The sequence below is a fragment of the Pleurodeles waltl genome, chromosome 12, assembly GCF_031143425.1.
Source record: "Pleurodeles waltl isolate 20211129_DDA chromosome 12, aPleWal1.hap1.20221129, whole genome shotgun sequence".
Classification (NCBI taxonomy): domain Eukaryota; kingdom Metazoa; phylum Chordata; class Amphibia; order Caudata; family Salamandridae; genus Pleurodeles; species Pleurodeles waltl.
In genome coordinates this window covers 387,780,748-387,799,669 of record NC_090451.1, presented here as the reverse complement: position 1 = coordinate 387,799,669, position 18,922 = coordinate 387,780,748, and the positions used below count along the sequence as shown (strand labels likewise).

General features: G+C 45.1%; 1 protein-coding gene across 3 annotated transcripts in view; it reads right to left on the bottom strand.

Annotated features, from left to right (window-relative positions):
- PLEKHF1 (pleckstrin homology and FYVE domain containing 1) overlaps window positions 1-7,257 on the bottom strand; it is a 50,609-nt gene extending 43,352 nt beyond the window's left edge. The window contains exon 1 of one of the 3 annotated variants that reach the window (XM_069216739.1): window positions 6,999-7,257. The gene's annotated coding sequence lies outside the window, so the exon portion shown is untranslated. The remainder of the gene's footprint in view (window positions 1-6,998) is intronic. The other 2 variants (XM_069216740.1, XM_069216738.1) reach the window with 2 other exon arrangements.
- Window positions 7,258-18,922: the final 11,665 nt, after the last annotated feature.

The window sequence follows — 18,922 nt, the reverse complement described above, 5'->3', positions numbered from 1 at the left end:
TCTTTGGTGGGTTAAGCAGGATCACTTCTCTCATAGTGATGTAATAGTTGCCTGAAGAAATGTATAATACTTCATCATTGAAAACAGAAGAGTGCGGGAAGTCTTGCCCATACCTACTGGTATGGTGCAGATAAACTTTATAGAGTCAACTTTTTAAAACTTATATGCACAACGAACACGGAAGTTACTAGGGTTTTAATAAACTCTACTTATGTAAGTGCAAGTTAGAGACGGTATCGACACAGATTCCGAGTCCTCTCTTTGCTATTAACAAAATGTCGTCGACGATTATGAACCGGACTTTTCAATACAGTGGTGAGGCTGATCAGGTAATAACCATTACTGGGAACTATTTCCACTTTATTTAGCACTCTCTCTAAATATTTTGGGATAATACATGGCTTTCAAAGGTAATTTCACTAGCTCGCTCCCTCAGCAAGAAGCTGCCGGAGACATATCTTAAAACTACTGAAAGAGGTGCAGTGTATTCAGGAGGTCTCTCAGTATTGACACTCTTGCTCGCAGTGAAAGAGATTTTTGGATAATGTGCAGCAGGGAATACATGTTCACTAATCCCTTTTCTGCTCCACAAAGTTACTGGCACTTTCATGATCATGGCACCTTTCGACAAAGAACATTCTGGAAAATGGGGAGCATTTCTTAAAATTAATGGGACAGAATCAGAGCCTAATTTTCACAACTGGGCGTCTCTAGGATGCGGGATGCGGGATGAGTAGCAGCACAGAAAACAATTAACCCTGACAGTCACCCTTCCTCCTGACCTGCAAAATGATAATGCACGTTTTCAGTCTGTACAAGAGTCTCCTGACTTCTACTCTACAAATGCCCCCCTTTCTTTCACTCTACACAAACCACCGGGTTTCCATCTCTAAACAAAAAACAAACAAAAAGTTGCTGTGTATGTCTTTACGAGGGCCAACTTGTGCGTTCATCTACAAGGGCCTCTGGTTTCTGTCTCCACAAATGTGCCTGGTTTATATGTTCAGAATGGCTCTTGGTTTCTGTCTACATACAGTGACAACTTTCTTTCGCTCAAAGTGACCTTGTTCTCTGTCTCTATAAGGGCCCCGGTTTTATTGATCTACGAGGGGCACCAGTTCTTGGTCTCTACAAGGGTTCCTTTCCTGTCTTGGCAGAGTTCATCAGGGTAGTATCTTTAAAGGCCACTTGCTCCCTTGAAAGACCCACTTGCTTTCCGTTTCTACAGGACAGCCTGCTTTTTTTTCTAACCGTGGACCTCAGTCCTACATATGTCCCCTGTTAGAAATGGGGTCTTTGGTTGGCAGTCAGGTTACCCCCTGTCCAAGCAAGGACCCTCACTCTAGACAGGGTAAAGGAGAATCACCCTCAGTTAACCCCCGCTCACACCTCTGGTAGCTTGGCATAAGCAGGCAGGCTTAACTCCAGAGTCTAGGTGTAAAGTATTTGTACCAACACTCACAGTAACCCAGTGAAAACACTACAAAATGACAACACAGGTTTAGAAAAAAAATCGAAAATATTTATCTAAACAAAACAAGACCAAAACGACAAAAATTCAACATACACAAGTCAAGTTATTAATCAAAAAGCAAAAAGAGTCTTTAAATCCTTAAGAAAACAATGCTAACACTGTTAGCATTGAAAAGTACCTGGGTAGCGTCAAAATAACACACACAGGCGAGTGTGTGTCAATAGGATATTGGTGTGTCGATTTCTCACCCGCAAGCGAGGTCGTGCGTCGTTTCTCCTTTCCCGGTCCAATTGGCGTGCGTTGTTTCTTCTCTCTGCAGGAGAGCGATGCATCGATCAGGACAAAGCACATTGGGTCCAGGCAGGCTTGCGTCGTTTTTCCACACCCAGCGATGTTGCGTCATTGCAGCATCCATCAGTGATGTTGCGTGTCGTTTCTCCAGCCGCGTGTGTTGATCTTCCAGCTGCGCCACAGGCGGAGCATCAATTCCAGCTGCGAAGCCGGTGGTGCGTTGTTTTTTCCAGCCGCACTCGGGAGGTTGCGTCGAAAATGTCCCCGCACAGCGTTCTGTGCGTGAATTCTCAACCTTGGTCTGCCAGCTTCACCTTTCAAGGCCCCAGGAACTGGATGGGCACCACTTGACAGGGCAGGAGTCTTGCATAGAGTCCAGGTGCTGGCAGGGGAAGTCTTTGAAGGCCCTGAGACTTCAACAACAGGAGGCAAGCTCAGGACAAGCCCTTGGAGATTTCTTCTCAAGCAGGAATATACCACAAAGTCCAGTCTTTGTCCCCTTTCACGGGCAGAAGCAGCAACTGCAGGATAGATCCACAAAGCACAGTCCCAGGCAGGGCAGCTCTTCTTCCTCAGCTCTTCTCCAGGCATAGGTTCCTCTTGATTTCCAGAAGTGATGCAAAGTCTGTGGTTTTGGGTGCTCTTCTTATACCCATTACGGCCTTTGAAGTAGGTTTACTTCAAAGGAAAGTCTCTCTTGTTTGTGAAATCCTGCCTTGCCCAGGTAAGGCCCCAGACACACTCCAGGGGGTTGGAGACTGCATTGGGTGAGGGCAGGCACAGCCCTTTCAGGTGGAAGTGACCACTCCTCTCCTCCCTCCTAGCACAGATGGCTCATCAGGATATGCAGGCTACACCCCAGCTCCCTTTGTGTCACTGTCTAAAGAGAGGTGATAACAGTCCAAATGTCAAACTGACCTAGACGGGGAATCCACAAACAGGCAGAGTCACAGAATGGTTAAAGCAAGAAAATGCTCACTTTCTAAAAGTTGCATTTTCAAACACTCAATCTCAAAATCATCTTTACTAAAAGATGTATTTTTAAATTGTGAGCTCCTAGACCTCAAAATCCACATGTCTAACCGCTCCCAAAGGGAATCTACACTTTAATCATAGTTAAAGGCAGCCCCCATGTGAACTTATGAGAGGGATAGGCCTTGCAATAGTGAAAAACGAATTTAGCAGTATTTCACTGGTAAGACATATACAACACATTAGTATATGTCCTACCTTAAACATACACTGCACCCTGCCCATGGGGCTACCTAAGGCCTAACTTAGGGGTGTCTTAAATGTAAGAAAAGGGAAGGTTAAGGCCTGGCAAGTGGGTATACTTGCCAAGTCGAATTGGCAGGTTAAAATTGCACATACACACAGACACTGCAGTGGCAGGTCTGAGACATGATTACAGGTCTACTCGTGGGTGGCACAACCAGTGCTGCAGGCCCACTAGTAGCATTTGACTTACAGGCCCTGGGCACCTCTAGTGAACTTTACTAGGGACTTACCAGTAAATCAAATATGGCAATCATGGATAAACCAAACAATACAATTTACACAGAGAGCATATGCACTTTCGCACTGGTGAGCAGTGGTAAAGTGCTCAGAGTTCAAAAGCCAACAACAACAGGTCAGAAAAAATAGGAGGCAGGAGGCAAAAAGATAGGGGATGACCCTGCTAAAGGAAAAAAGTCCAACACCCCCGATGTGTGTCTCATTTAAAGTGATTATCTGCTTTGCACTTAAAACATGGGTTACCAGTCGCCATCTCTGCAAGGCCACCTCTTTCTATTACTGTGAGGAGAACCACCCGTCTCTGCAAGAGGTCTTTGCTTTATGTGTCAACTAGGAGGATGTCTCCAATTGACATCTGTCAAAGGGTCTGTCCATCTAATCTATGGGCTATGTGCCTTTTAACTTTCTGAAAGATATATGACAATATTTTGTGCTTAAATGTGTTTTTAGCCATTCTTCCCCTTTTGGGCTCTGGGGCAGTAAAACACTTCAATGTACCAAAGTGTGCTCCTGATAAAAGACCTGGGTTGCTGATATTCGTTGGCAAATGTGAGACATATCTTGAATGTGAATAACATGCTATGAGTGAGGGAACCATTAAGCCTAGTCATGCAACTATTTCCAGAACAAGAGCATATTGGGATATTGTGACTTGTCACATTACACAGTTTTGACATTCTTTGATGGGTTCAATATTTGAGCTCTGGAGAAATGAGGAGATTTGGCTACAATAACAAGCAGCTTCTTCAGATGTTCCTCTGGTTCTTTGAGTAAATAGTACAAATACAGTGAATTTTGTTTGAGATACCCAAGAACTAAAAGTGTTAAAAATTAGATTTAAAAAGGAATAAAGGGAAAGTTCATGGGTTGCAGGGCAAGTCCAGGAGGGGCAATAGTACTCTTTTCTATATCTGTAACGGAAGTATGTACCAATAAATACAGAAGGCTCAGGATGTGAGGACTGAGAAGAGGAAACTAATGCAAGGCAGTCACAGAAAGTAGATGGCCATCAATGTGTTCCTCTGCTCATGGTTAAACCCCATTCACCAACTGAAGATTTCACACTGGAGATTCATGAGATTAATTTACATATAAAAGGATATAGCTGGAAGTTATGTGTACATTCATTAAATATACTGAAAATGTGCCTAGCAGTGGACTTTGAGAATCAAGTTACTTATGTTGACTCACTACTCGTTCTTTGCAAATCACTAACTATAGAGCTGAAAAATCAAATGTTCTACTAGACAGTGGAAACAGTGGTCTCACCGATCAGTAAGAGCCACCACCCTACACTGATATCTGGCTCGTCCTCTGAGCAGCATGCCTATATTCATCACCTTGAGACCCTATGGGTGATTAGCCGCGCTTTACAAATCCATGATTGATTGATGTCTAGACCATGGCAACATCAGACACCTTGTTCCAACCCATGTACGATGTCTGTGGCTCTTCGTGACTGGCAATGAAAGTGTTTCAAACAATCTGATTGGCCACTGTGGCAAATCTTATTGGTTGGAATTTTTGGGACATTTTGATAAGTGCATGGGCACCCTAATTTCTGTCCCCAAGGTGGGTATGTTAATCCACCCGAAGTGTCTGTTTGTAAAACGGAAGAAGAAGGGGCACACTGCTATTGTTAAATGAAAGAAGACGGATCGAGCAGCATTTCCAGACGTCAGTTTCGAGTCGGAGATCCAAGTGAGCTGGAGGAACAGCGTTCCCAAACGTCACTGATTAATTCAGTTTCCATGCTTTTTATGTAAACTACAAACTTTCCAGAATGGTTGAGTTGCCACAGGCTGAAAGGGGAGAGGAAGGGACTCCTCTATGTGAACTGAGAGAAGACAGAGGCAGCTAAAGAAGAAACAAGCCTTCTCTACATGGTGCCTGCTACCGGAAAGAAACGGAAATGTGCGACTTGTTTATCACCAAATCTAAAGACTGCTGAGGAGTAAGCATGGGCTTTAATTAATGGAATGTGGAATTTGTCCTTTTAATCAATTGAAACCAGTAAAAAATGGGTTAGCATTATGATTAGGTACTACAGTCAGCGAATTACTAAAAGTACGTTTTGAAAGCACTGAAGGGATTTAAACAGTCTTTTTACACATCTTGTGACAACCTAGTTGCAGTGTGTGCAACCTAATACATTTTTTAAACTAGTAGCTTATTCAGTGATTTTTGTCATACCTGGATTTCTGAGCACTACAAATACACATCACTATTTCCCCCGGGCACCGACCAGAATTAAAATCAGTGACCGTCTAGTTACACCCACAGACATTTAAAGCGATTGCATTAACCAACCGAGCTGTCATACCAGAAAATTGAATTTTCTAACAAATAAATGTAAGTTTAATTTACTTTCAACTAAGGTATGTGCGTTATATTTCATTTGGATTTACCGATAGGTTAAAGGCCAACAGCCAAAAAGGAACAGAAACTTTTGTTATTTTTTTAGCCACGTCTCTGATCCCAGACTCGCTGACCACGTCCGCATTGTGCTTTGGGTTACCGTTCCTATGCGTATCTTTCTGTAAGGGCCTCGACTGCTGTTGGGAGCCCTCCCGGTTCAGGTCGACAGCTCAGGTGCCTCGTAGTGTTTTTCTTTTCTATTATTTTTAGGTAGTACTCATATTTAAGGAGTGTCCGTTCTAAACACTAAAGTGTTTTTTTTTAAACTGGCGGTGAACAACATGGCAGAGAGTAAACTTGGACTTCAGACTCGACGAGGGCTTCACTTCACGTGAGGATCTGTGTAGAACATTGCTGGGGGCGTTTACCTGTACGTAGCAGGAAGTTGTCTGCCCCGCATAGTAAACAATGCTCCACATTTTCGAAGCTTACTGTGCGGGCACAGCAGAGGTATGTAAACCGGGGGAGCTATTTACACCGTAAAGCAGGGCCGCTCCTTGATGTGGTCAAAAGAGGTTTTAAGTACGAAATATGAACTGTAAAATAACTCCAAATAAAAATGTGAATACCAATGCAAGGTTGTAGACACTTCCTCGACTGGGTATGTAAAAGGAGGAGGAGGAGGCGGCTTCTAAACACTATAGAAAAGACGAAGACCCTGAAAGACCTTGCGGGTATGAGCTGGGCGCAGTTCAGTGCACAAGGGAAGTCGCTTCGAAGGATACAGAGTCCTGCGACGGTAACGTTTACAGGACACCCGAGGGCGGCAATGTCAACTCACCCCCTCCTGGCTACACGTTCTAAAATTCCATTCCAGCGCGCCTACGCGATCTGCCGGTAAAGATGTAAAGATGATGCGGGTGAGGGTCGCAAGACGGGGGTAGGTTGAGAGGAACGAGGGGCAATATATTATTCCAAATCCCCCGTAGAGGTGCCCTGCCCACTGGCCCACATCCTGCCATGACATAGATACATCTGGCAACCTGACGCTGGATTGGAAACCAAAAGCAACCCTGGCAAAATGTTCCAAACACCCGTGCACTGTAGTGCTGCGAAAAGAATGGCGACCTGGGGCCTTGGATGGTCTGTCACAGCCCACCCAGCCCTAAAAGCAGCCCCGTTCCCTAGGGATGTAGCCCATAGGGAAAATGCCAGCACAACAGAACAGATAATAAAGGACTACAGTTTGGCCACGGAAACACAGCAGCAGAAGCTGCCTCGCGTAACTTTCATTCAACTTCACTTCGTCGATTCTCTACTGCCCCTCCCAGTGCCCTCTATCCCCATCTTCGTGCCTCACCTGCTACCACACTGGATTCCAGCACTTACAATCCCGAAGAGATCCTGCCCTGGTTTAGAGGAGGGAAATGGTCCCGGACCCACGCCAGTGTAAGCAGAAGGAGGGGCGTCACACAGCTGTGAGAACATGCGGTACCAGAATCGTGTGCTGCCGGTTGCTCGCCACACCAAACTCAATCCGTCCGTCTCTCGTCGACTGCTGATACAAGCAGCCAAAGCACAGGGTCTGTGTGCACAGCTAACTCGTTCGCCAAACAGCGTAGCGCGCCCGCCCACTCCAAATTCTGTCACCTCCCCACTCCAAGTTTTGTCAGCCAATCAGAACAATTTATTTCGCCTTCCTGCATCCCATCTAACAAGGAATGAGCGCTCCCGAAAAGGACATTGCAAGTAATACACTTTGGCAAAGCCAGTCGAGATTTATTGGCTTTATTTTTTCAGTTATGCTGTATGATGTGGTATGGCTGGGGGTTGTATGGTATGGGCTGTTATTGTGCAGTACGGTACAGTATGTTATGGCCTGTCACTGTATAATATACTACGAGCAGTATGGTACAGTATAACCTTTCATTGTATGGTGTGGTCTGTCGTATGGTATGTCATTTATGTTACACTATTGTATGGTACAGTATGGTATGGCCTCTCATTTTATAATATAATATGGTATGGCCTGACATTACCTGGTATGGTATAGGCTGTCAATGTAGAGTATTGTATGGCTTTTCATTGTATAGTTGGCTATAGCCTGTCATTGTATAGCATGGTATGTTACAGTGTAGCCTAACATATGGTATGGCACAACCTGCTTCTGTGGCGACAGTCTTGGTGAAGAGAAGAGGCACAGCAGAGAAAAACTTGTTGTCACGTAAACTGCTTTTATAGAAAGGTAAAACTGCATGTTGAAATAAAAGAAAATGCTTTCAAACATTAAATTAATTGGTGGTTATAGTGTCTCCCTGGAGGATATAAAAGCAATACTGTAGTAAAGATTGCATTTGGACAATAAACTAAGTGGAAATGGTTTTAAAAATTAAGGCTAGCCACAACTCAAAATGTATTTCAAGTATTTGCGTGGCTTAGCAGGGAATTTTACCCTGAAAGTTAAACAACACAGCACTTCGAACTGTGGTGCATTCCCTTGTGTTAGGGAGGCATTACACGAGAGGAGCAATGCGCATTCCCAAGCATCCACCTGTTTGTTTTGGCACAAACCCAGATTTACTAAAGTCTGCAAATCCTGGTTTGTGGTAAAATGGTGTGACTAAGCGAGGCTGCCATAACAAGGAGAAATATCTTTATTTCTGTGTATTATTTCCTCTTGCTTGTGTGCTGCATTTTGCAGTGCACAAACAAAGATAAATACACTCCTACGAATAGGCTTTGTGCAGGAAGGTACTCCTTCCTGCACAGAAACTATTCTGACCACAACACAGGCACCTTTACATAGTGGCACAAGGGTGCTCGATGTGGGCCGCTGTTGTCACAAGTGCAGTAGCTCCAGGGAGAGCAGAAGTGTGTTATATCTTAGTAAATATGCAGCATTTTGACACTCTCCTTTTCACGCCACACAGCACACCAAGATCCCATGCTGCATTGCATTGTATGAAACTTTGGTAAATCTGGGCCTAAATAAATCTGTAGGTATAGTGTCTTTTCACTCTGAAAGCTCTAAAAGCATTATTATAGTAAAGGTTTTATTTGGAAAACAAATAAAGTGTATTTAAACATTAAATAAGTCTATTGCTGCAGTACCTCCCTGGAGCATTTATATATTAAATAAGTCAGTGGCTACAGAGTTAGCCCAGAGAAGAGTCATAGCAGACAAAACCACACAGTTGCACAAAATATACATAAAAGCAACATTGTAGTTATGTTTGCAGTTGGAAATCAAAGTGCTTCTAAACATCAAATACGCCTGTTGCTGCAGTATTGCCCAGGAGCTTTTAAACATTAAATAAGTCTGTGACTATAGTGTCAAAATGTTTCAACCCGAGTTTGAGCAGTGGAAGAACACTAATAAAAAATGAATCAGTATTTGGTCCATGTGCCATCCAAATAATGGTAAATAATGGGCAGGCTCTAAACCTCCTTTAACTTTACGTTGACAAGAGATCTCACAAGCCACAGTGAATGCACTGTCTCAGGTGGGGCCTAACAATGTACTAATGCCCAAGAGGCACTAGGAAAACTGCAATCGTGTGCTAAGGGATTAGAACTACAAACACGGCCAAGGACTGCAAGGAAATCACAGCAATGGCAACAAGCAAACACTAAGACAAAGTACTTAATCAGTCCCTATCCCCACCCCCTAAAAAATATATAACCTTGTGTAATGTAATTTGGTGCTCATGTAAAGCGTTCTAGGTGTGTGCCAAATAGAACTACAACAAAAAAAAACACTAAGGCAAGGATACAAGAATAACATACCATAAAGCAATACCCGATCACCATTAGCTTTCATGCCTATATATATAGTTGCATGTAATCAGAAAGCATTCTGGGAGAAATATAAATAGCCTGAATTTGTTAAATTCTGGCCTACATGCAGCTTTAACTGGGTTGCCAGCCTTATAACCTCACCACAGTACACAGTATAGACAGGGCCACTGAAATTATGCATCAGAAGAGGACACATTTATGAGACACATTGATTAAATTATGCAACAACCAAAGGCAAATTATGCATAATGCAGCACATATTGTGATGCATTGCTTCATTATTTTGTCATTTTTACACATGGTAATACTGTCTGAACAAAGATGTCACCTTATTATTACCAGCTTATTAATCAAATAAACTAAAGCATTCAACATTTGAAAGATGACCAATCAACCTTTGTGAAGTGCATTCCACTATGCGTGAACATGCATCACACACATTTTTATAACTTTTGATCCAAATGAGCTATATTTTTTGTGTTAAAATCTGCAGATTATGCAACAGAAGATGGGTTAAGTGGTAAATGCAGCATATCCATAACTATTTAATCAATCAATAATTTTTTTTTATAGAGCGCGCTACTCACCCGTGAGGGTCTCAAGGCGCTTGGGTGGGGGTTAAGGGGGGGGGCAAGGAGGGTCACTGTTCGAACAACCATGTCTTGAGGTTCTTTCTGAAGAGCAGGAGGTCTTTGGTTTTGCGGAGGTTGGTGGGGAGGGAGTTCCAGGTTTTGGGGGCGAGGTAGGAGAAGGACCTGCCTTCTGTGGTGGTGCGTTGGATGCGGGGGACTGTGGCTAGGGCGAGGTCGGCTGATCGGAGGTTGCAGGTGGGAGTGTGGAAGTTCACTCTGTCGTTGAGGTAGGTTGGGCCGGTGTTGTGGAGGGATTTGTGTGCGTGGATGAGGATCTTGAATGTGATTCTCTTGTCTATGGGGAGCCAGTGAAGGGATTTGAGGTGTGGTGAGATTCGTTCTGGCGGGGGAGGACAAGGATGAGGCGTGTGGCTGTGTTCTGGATTCTCTGGAGTTTGCGTTTGAGTTTGAGTGTGGTGCCGGTGTAGAGGGCGTTTCCGTAGTCTGCTGCTGATGAGTTCATAGGTGACTGTCTTCCTGGTCTCTGGGGGAATCCATTTGAAGGATTTTTTTAGAGTGCGGAGTGTGTGGAAGCAGGAGGAGGCTAGAGTATTGATTTGCTGTGTCATGGAGAGGGAGGGGTCTAGGATGATGCCGAGGTTGCGTGCGTGGTTTGCGGGGGTGGGTGCGGGGCCTAGGGTGGTGGGCCACCAGGAGTCGTCCCATATGGTTTTGTTGGGGCCGAAGATGATGATCTCGGTTTTGTTGGAGTTAAGCTTGAGGTGGTTAGTTGTCATCCAGTTGGCAGTGTCGAGGAGAGCAGCGTGTAGGTTGGTTTTGGCGGTGATGGGGTTGCGGGTGAGGGAGAGGATGAGTTGGTTGTCATCTGCGTAGGAGAGGATAGTGAATCCTTGTGATCGGAGGATGTTGGCTAGGGGGATCATGTAAATGTTGAAGAGTGTGGGGCTGAGGGAGGACCCTTGGGGGACTCCGCAGATGATCTTGGTATCAGTGGAGTGGAAAGGTGGAAGGCGGACTCTCTGGGTCCGGTCGGTGAGGAAGGAGGTGAGCCAGTCTAAGGCTTTGTGGCAAATTCCTATGTTGTGGAGGCGTGTGCAGAGTGTGTGGTGGCAGACAGTGTCAAAGGCTGCGGAGAGGTCTAGGAGGATGAGTGCAAAGGTCTCGCCTTTGTCGACTTTCGTTCTGATGTCGTCAGTGCATGCGATGAGGGCGGTTTCCGTGCTGTGGTTCTTGCGGAACCCGGATTGTGAGGGGTCAAGAGTGTTGTTTTCTTTGAGGAAGTGGTTTAGGCGGGCGTTGACTAGTTTCTCGGCAACCTTGGCGGGGAAAGGGAGGAGGGAGATGGGGCGATAGTTGGAGAGGGTCTCCGGGTCGGCTTTGTTTTTTTTAGGAGAGCAGTGACTTCCGCGTGCTTCCAGGGGTCTGGGTAGGTGGCGGAGTCGAAAGAGGAGTTGATTATGTCACAGAGTATGGGGGCTATGATTGGGCTGGCTTTGTTGTAGATGCGATGTGGACAGGGGTCGGAGGGGGATCCGGAGTGGATGGAGTTCATGTTTTTTATGGTTTCTTCGTGTGTGGTGGGGGCCCAGGTGGTGAGTGTGGTGGGGGGTCATGAGTGGGGGTTGAGTTGGGTGAGTGACGGGTGTGTGTGGTATGAAGCTGTTGTGGATGTCCACGATTTTGTGGTTGGAAGTGGTTGGAGAGGGCGACACACAGCTGATCACATCCTTCTAGTGGCCCTGACTCTAGAACACCTTCATTTGGAATGGATCCATTTTGCTTGTGACTGAATATACACCCATTAAAAAATAAAATGGACTTCAGTGTTAGACATTTGAAGACAACTGTATCTACCATTGAAAGCTAGTACCTATGTATAACGTACATCAATAACAAATCAAGAGATGTATGGAAATCTGCAACATTGTCTCATTATCATAAATCATTTTGGCATATTTATTTATCCCATGGAAAACAAGCATAGGTCATTAAAGTAGTAAAAGTGTGTATGCAAATTTATATGTATAGTCACACCGTCTCAACTTTATGAAAGTCAACAGAACACTTGCTTCTGACTCGAGAGGGGACCACCTAGCAAGCACTTGAGGAACTGCAGATTCATACATTTTTTTTTAGGTTTTGCCATCAAAGGAGCAGGACTTTTAGTAGCCTCTTGAGGTACTGTAGGTTTGTGAATGCCTTGCCAGCTTCAGAAACAAAAGTAAAATTTTACATATATACATATAAAAGGCTGCTAGTCAACCATTGTTATCCATTGGGCTGCTTAATTGTCACTCTTATTGCGCTTCCTCTCACCACAGTACACAGACTAGTTCAGTTAGTCAGCTCATTTAGACCTTTTGTTGGATTTACAATGAGTGAATAGAATTGTATTACGAACATTTATACATCGAGTTAAACCATAAATCCCATCCCCTTGTCACACAGAGAGGGCATTATGTTAAAAAAACTTAGTGATTCGTTTAAAAAAAAAAGCTTTTTGCACTTGTAAGGTATAACTTACTAGATGCAGGTGGTTACCAGGTGCAAACTATATAAAGGGGCAGAGAATGCTCTTTTTATTCGTTGTATACTGTGGTACGACAGGCACATTTTGGCTGCACTACAGAGGAGAAGGAATAGGCAAGAGAGGATTTAGAGGGTCAGAGTTACACTCTGACCAAACAGGATGACATGTATACAAAGTACAGGCTTACCAGTATCGTTATTTTTGGTTTAATAGAAGAAATGCACCCTCTATTACAAAGAAAAACATGTAGAGCCAAGGCGCATTCCCTCACACATTAAAATGCTGTACTCTTTGCATGTTTTGGCATCAGGGAGTCACTAAGCCACTATGGCCAAGGCTGTAGGCTTATCACAGAGTGCATTATGTCTGTTTTTTAAACATCTTCTTGAAGCTAAACTATATTGTTAAAAATTATTAGTTACATTGTGTTTCCTCAGCACCAGGCGACCTACTAGAAACCGAGGGCCTCATTATGATTTTGGTGGTCGGACCACCAGACCGCCATGTTGGTGGTCTTTCATACCACCCTATTAAGAGTTATACATGCTGGACTGCCAACCATCAACCAAAAAAGAGTGAGCTACAGCAGCACGGAGGCCTGTAACTAGGCTGTGTTACCTCAAGCAGCCACATCACAGCGACCAACCACTGACCTAATTACAAGCACACCGTTGCCGTGGCGGACCCCATGGTGGTCAGCCATTGGCAGTCCAAACCACAGCGGTCTGCAGACAGCAAAGTAATGCACAACAGCACATTGGTTGAATTTGAAGACCAACCCAGCTGACACAAATTGCCACACTGGGCACAACAGCAACGGACAAACAGACCTATTCACAGACCACAATCCTTGGCATTTCCACTGCAAGACAATGAAGCCCGAGCACGTTTTTTGGTAGAGTACATAGATTAGGCACCCCTTTTTTCACATTCGATTGAACACCCTGCACTCACTTTTGTCCATTCACATCCTATTGTACTTCCCCATTAAGTAAGTCACTGTCACACGTTTTTTTTTTGTTCCATGACGTCACGTTAAAAAAAATCCCAGTTTTTCTGAAGAAGAGTTAAGAGTCATGGTGGATGAAATCATAAGAGTAGAGCCACCATTGTTTGGAGCACAAGTCCAGCACATTCCTCCCAGTAGGAAAATGGAAATTTGGGACAGGATACTTGACAGAGTCTATGTTGTAGGCACCACCCTGCACACACGGAAGGACATTAGGAAGAGGTGGAATGACCTCAGGGCTAGGTCTGTTCCCTGGCCTCCAGGCATCAGCTGCAGGCCAAGAAGACTGGCGGTGGCCCTCCCAGTGCCCCATTACATCTCTTTCCCTGGGAGGAGAAAGTCCTGGCCATCCTGCGTCCTGAGGGCTTGACAGGAATACCTGGGGGAGTGTAGTCTGGTAAGTCACAGCACTAAAAATGCAACCAGAATGTAATGTCATGCATGCTCACAGCTCAGATCTTGCCACTTTTACTGTCACTCAACTCACCAACCAGGTGTTCACCTGTCCAAATAGCTCTATATGGCAACTCACAATTGAAGTGTACTCACCTGGGGAGATGACAATTGTATAGTGTGTGTAGTTCAGGGACTGACATGACTCCAACTCCCAGCAGGCACTGTTTCCAGAACTCCAAACAGCAGGCCAGTGGTCACTTGTCCAAATACCTGTTTGTTACCTATTAATTTAAGGATACACACCTGGGGAGATAACATTTGTCAAATGTGTGTAGTACAGGCACTGACATGACTACAACTCTCAACAGGCCCTGGTCCTGTAACTACAGAACTCTCAATTGAATTGTACTCAACTGAGGGGAAAACATTGGTCAGGTGTGTGTAGTAAAGAGAGTGACCTGACTGCAACCCATAGGAGGCACTGTTTCAGCAACTCCAAACACCGGAAGTGTTTACTTGTCTAAAGACGTCTGTTTTGCAACTTCCAATGCAAGTTTACTCAGCTGTGACGATACATGGCCAGAAAGGTCCAGTGTCTGTAAAACCTACCACCAGCCCATTTCCTCTTGTCCAAGTACCATTTTCTGGTAACTCTCAATTGAAGTGTACTCACATGGGAGGATACCATTTGTATAGTGGGTTACTAGAGAGAGTGACATGACTGCAACTCCTAGCAGGCCCTGCATATGTAACTCTAAACACCAGAATAGTGGTCACTTGCCCATATAGCCCTGCTTGTCAACTCACAAATGACGTGTACTCACCTGGGTGGATGACCTTTATCAAGTGTATGAAGTAGAAGTAGAAGGAGTGACAAGATTGCTAAGGCCAGCAAGCTCTGTCACTGTTACTTCACTCACCAGCCCAGTGTCCTCTTCTCCAGAGATTCTCGTTTAAGAACTCATACATGAAGTGTACTCACCTGGGGGTTAACATCTGTATAGTGTGTGTAGTGAAGAGAGTGACATGACTGCAACTCACATGAGCTATTGTTTATATAACCCCAAACACCAGCCCAGGCTTCCCTTGTCCAAAGACCTCTGTGTGTCAACTCCCAAATGAAGTTTACTCACCTGGGGGATAACATCTGCATAGTGCATGTAGTACACAGGCTGACATGACTGCAACTCCCAGCAGGCACTGTTTCTGTTACTACAAACACCAGACCAGTGGTCACATGCCCAAATCCATCTATTTGTGAACTCTCAAATTAAGTTTACTCACCTGGGAGTTATCAAGTTATAGATCATGCTCAAATTTGAGATGTGACTGTCTACCTAACTCCATCGTGAACTGCTAACCCAAGATGAAACTATTGAGGACAGGAAGTACAGCTTACCCAGTGTGCAAAACAATGATTCCAAAGACCTCAAGATGGATAACCAGAATGATATTGGCAACAGACACATTTACACTGCACTGACCACATGATGACTCCAGTCCCATATACAACAAGCTCCTGGGTCTGCCTATATCACAATCAACTAGGCCTCAAAATGGACAAAGAAATATCTTGCCTGGCCACTGTTTTGCCTGCACTGGTGACAAGATGTAATTCTCAGACCATCCTCCCAAGAGCCAATGATCTGCACATTTCAGCACCTGCTTGACTTAAATATAATTGGTATGCTTCACAAATGTCATGTCAATACAACCAATACCACAGGTACTTACCACAATAGGATTAACTGCAAATTAAATTTATACAAGGTCTATGCTTAACGTAGCACTAAACTGTTGGAGGTAGATGTGACAATACAACCAGTAAAAATGTATATTTCACATCAGCAGGTTGAGCTGCCCCTGGGCACACAAGGGCCACAGAAGAGACTGCCACTACCCCCTTTGGCTGAAGCCCTCAGTGAAAAAGATAGCCCTGGACGTCTGGACATGGAGGACGGTTATGGCCTATCTGGGCAACCTAGTCATACACCAACAGGGAGTCTCACTGTAGCCACATCAGCACCCCTAGCCCGGTTGCCTCAACATCACAGGCAACCATTCGCTCCCCAACCTGTGTACCGTGCACATTGTCTACCATCTTGTGCCCTCCAGTCCTGGATCTTGAGTTGCAGTTCAACACCTTAGACAATGAGGGTCCAGGAACCAGTGGAAGAGTGCACCCTCTGGCAAGGACACAGGGCTGTGGGGGTAGGGTGCATGGGAGGGATGCTCTGTGTAATTGTGTGGTGAGGCCACTGGGGCTGCTCCTAGCCAGGACACCATCAACAACGTCTTGGGGGTCTATCAGGAGTCCCAAAGCGTGATGGGCCAGGTCTTGACCCACCTCCAGGAAATCAAGCACCTACAGAGGGACATGGGAAAAAGATGGAGGCCCACAATACCAATATGGCCTCCCTTACAGGGGTGATGAGGGACATACACAGAGTCTTGTGCAGAGATTTTCAAAAACAGTCTTCCCCTTCCTTTGGCTTATCAACACCAGGCAAATCTACATTGGTGCCAGCCACTGGAAGGGAGGCCCTGCCAGTGGAAGAACCCACCTTAGTCACCCTTGCCTCTGTAGCAGCCGATCTCCCCCATGCAAGAGGGGACATCCAGCAAACTGAGCCTCAACCACCTACCAATTCCAATGGGAGGAGCACTCTGGACTTTGAACTCCCAATTCTGTGGCATCTACTCTAATGATTTCATTCACCTTGACTTACACCTTCACTCAATTGTGTTTTTCTTTTCTGTGTAAATTATATTGTCTGCATCAGCATTGTAATAAATTCACCCATCAAAAACTCATTGTCTGCTTGCTCAATTTCAAGATTTTGCTGTGGAGAGATATAAGACCATACAAACCATATGATGAAGACTTACTTGTGCACGGATGGAAATGTTACATGTACACTGTGTCCTGCTCAGGATTACAATGATTACACACAAACACATACGTACAAGCGTCTGGTCACATCAAACATTTTATTCCACTGTACAGCACATAGGCTGTCCATGTGTCTGGATTTTTAAAAACAAGAATGTGTGACTCATACTGAGTCAAAGTACATATTCCAAGGTACAGCCCTCCAGGCCACAGAAGGATGGGATTTGATCCTATTGAATAGCAAACATTAAAGTGGATGATGTCACCAGCTTGAGCTTTATCACATAGCACACCAAAGTAATCCAACATCACATAATCCAAGATACAGACAAATGGCAGTACAACAGTCTCTGATCACATGTCTATCATAATCCAATGACCATGCATCTGGCGGTATGAAACAAATATATGTCATTGTTTGGCACAGGCCCCTTGGCTTGCAATGATGAAACACATCCACAGCTACATACAGGTCATACAAGAAGAGAGTTTAGCCAATGTGTAGGAAAAATGACTGTAGGAGGCTGGACTGGCTTGTAGTGAGTACCAAGGGGTACTTGCACCTTGCACCAGGCCCAGTTATCCCTTATTAGTGTATAGGGTGTCTAGCAGCTTAGGCTGATAGATAATGGTAGCTTAGCAGAGCAGCTTAGGCTGAACTAGGAGACGTGTGAAGCTACTACAGTACCACTTAGTGTCATATGCACAATATCATAAGAAAACACAATACACAGTTATACTAAAAATAAAGGTACTTTATTTTTATGACAATATGCCAAAGTATCTTAGAGTGTACCCTCAGTGAGAGGATAGGAAATATACACAAGATATATATACACAATAGCAAAAATATGCAGTATAGTCTTAGAAAACAGTGCAAACAATGTATAGTTACAATAGGATGCAATGGGGAAACATAGGGATAGGGGCAACACAAACCATATACTCCAAAAGTGGAATGCGAACCACGAATGGACCCCAAACCTATGTGACCTTGTAGAGGGTCGCTGGGACTATTAGAAAATAGTGAGAGTTAGAAAAATAACCCTTCCCAAGACCCTGAAAAGTGAGTGCAAAGTGCACTAAAGTTCCCCTAAGGACAAAGAAGTCGTGTTAGAGGAATAATGCAGGAAAGACACAAACCAGCAATGCAACAACTGTGGATTTCCAATCTAGGGTACCTGTGGAACAAGGGGACCAAGTCCAAAAGTCACAAGCAAGTCGGAGATGGGCAGATGCCCAGGAAATGCCAGCTGCGGGTGCAAAGAAGCTTCTACTGGACAGAAGAAGCTGAGGTTTCTGCAGGAACGAAAAGGGCTAGAGACTTCCCCTTTGGTGGACGGATCCCCCTCGCCGTGGAGAGTCATGCAGAAGTGTTTTCCCGCCGAAAGAACGCCAACAAGCCTTGCTAGCTGCAAATCGTGCGGTTAGCGTTTTTGGACGCTACTGTGGCCCTGGAGGGACCAGGAGGTCGCAAATTGGACCAGCAGAGAGAGGGGACGTCGAGCAAGACAAGGAGCCCTCTCCGAAGCAGGTAGCACCCGGAGAAGTGCCAGAAACAGGCACTACGAGGATGCATGAAACGGTGCTTGCCGAAGTTGCACAAAGGAGTCCCACGTCGCCGGAGACCAACTTAGAAAGTCGTGCAATGCAGGTTAGAGTGCCGTGGACCCAGGCTTGGCTGTGCACAAAGGATTTCTGCCGGAAGTGCACAGGGGACGGAGTAGCTGCAAAAGTCGCGGTTCCCAGCAATGCAGCCCAGCGAGGTGAGGCAAGGACTTACCTCCACCAAACTTGGACTGATGAGTCACTGGACTGTGGGGGTCACTTGGACAGAGTTGCTGGATTCGAGGGACCTCGCTCGTCATGCTGAGAGAAGACCCAAGGGACCGGTAATGCCGCTTTTTGGTGCCTGCGGTTGCAGGGGGAAGATTCCGTCGACCCACGGGAGATTTCTTCGGAGCTTCTGGTGCAGAGAGGAGGCAGGCTACCCCCACAGCATGCACAAGCAGGAAAACAGTCGAGAAGGCGGCAGGATCAGCGTTACAGAGTTGCAGTAGTCGTC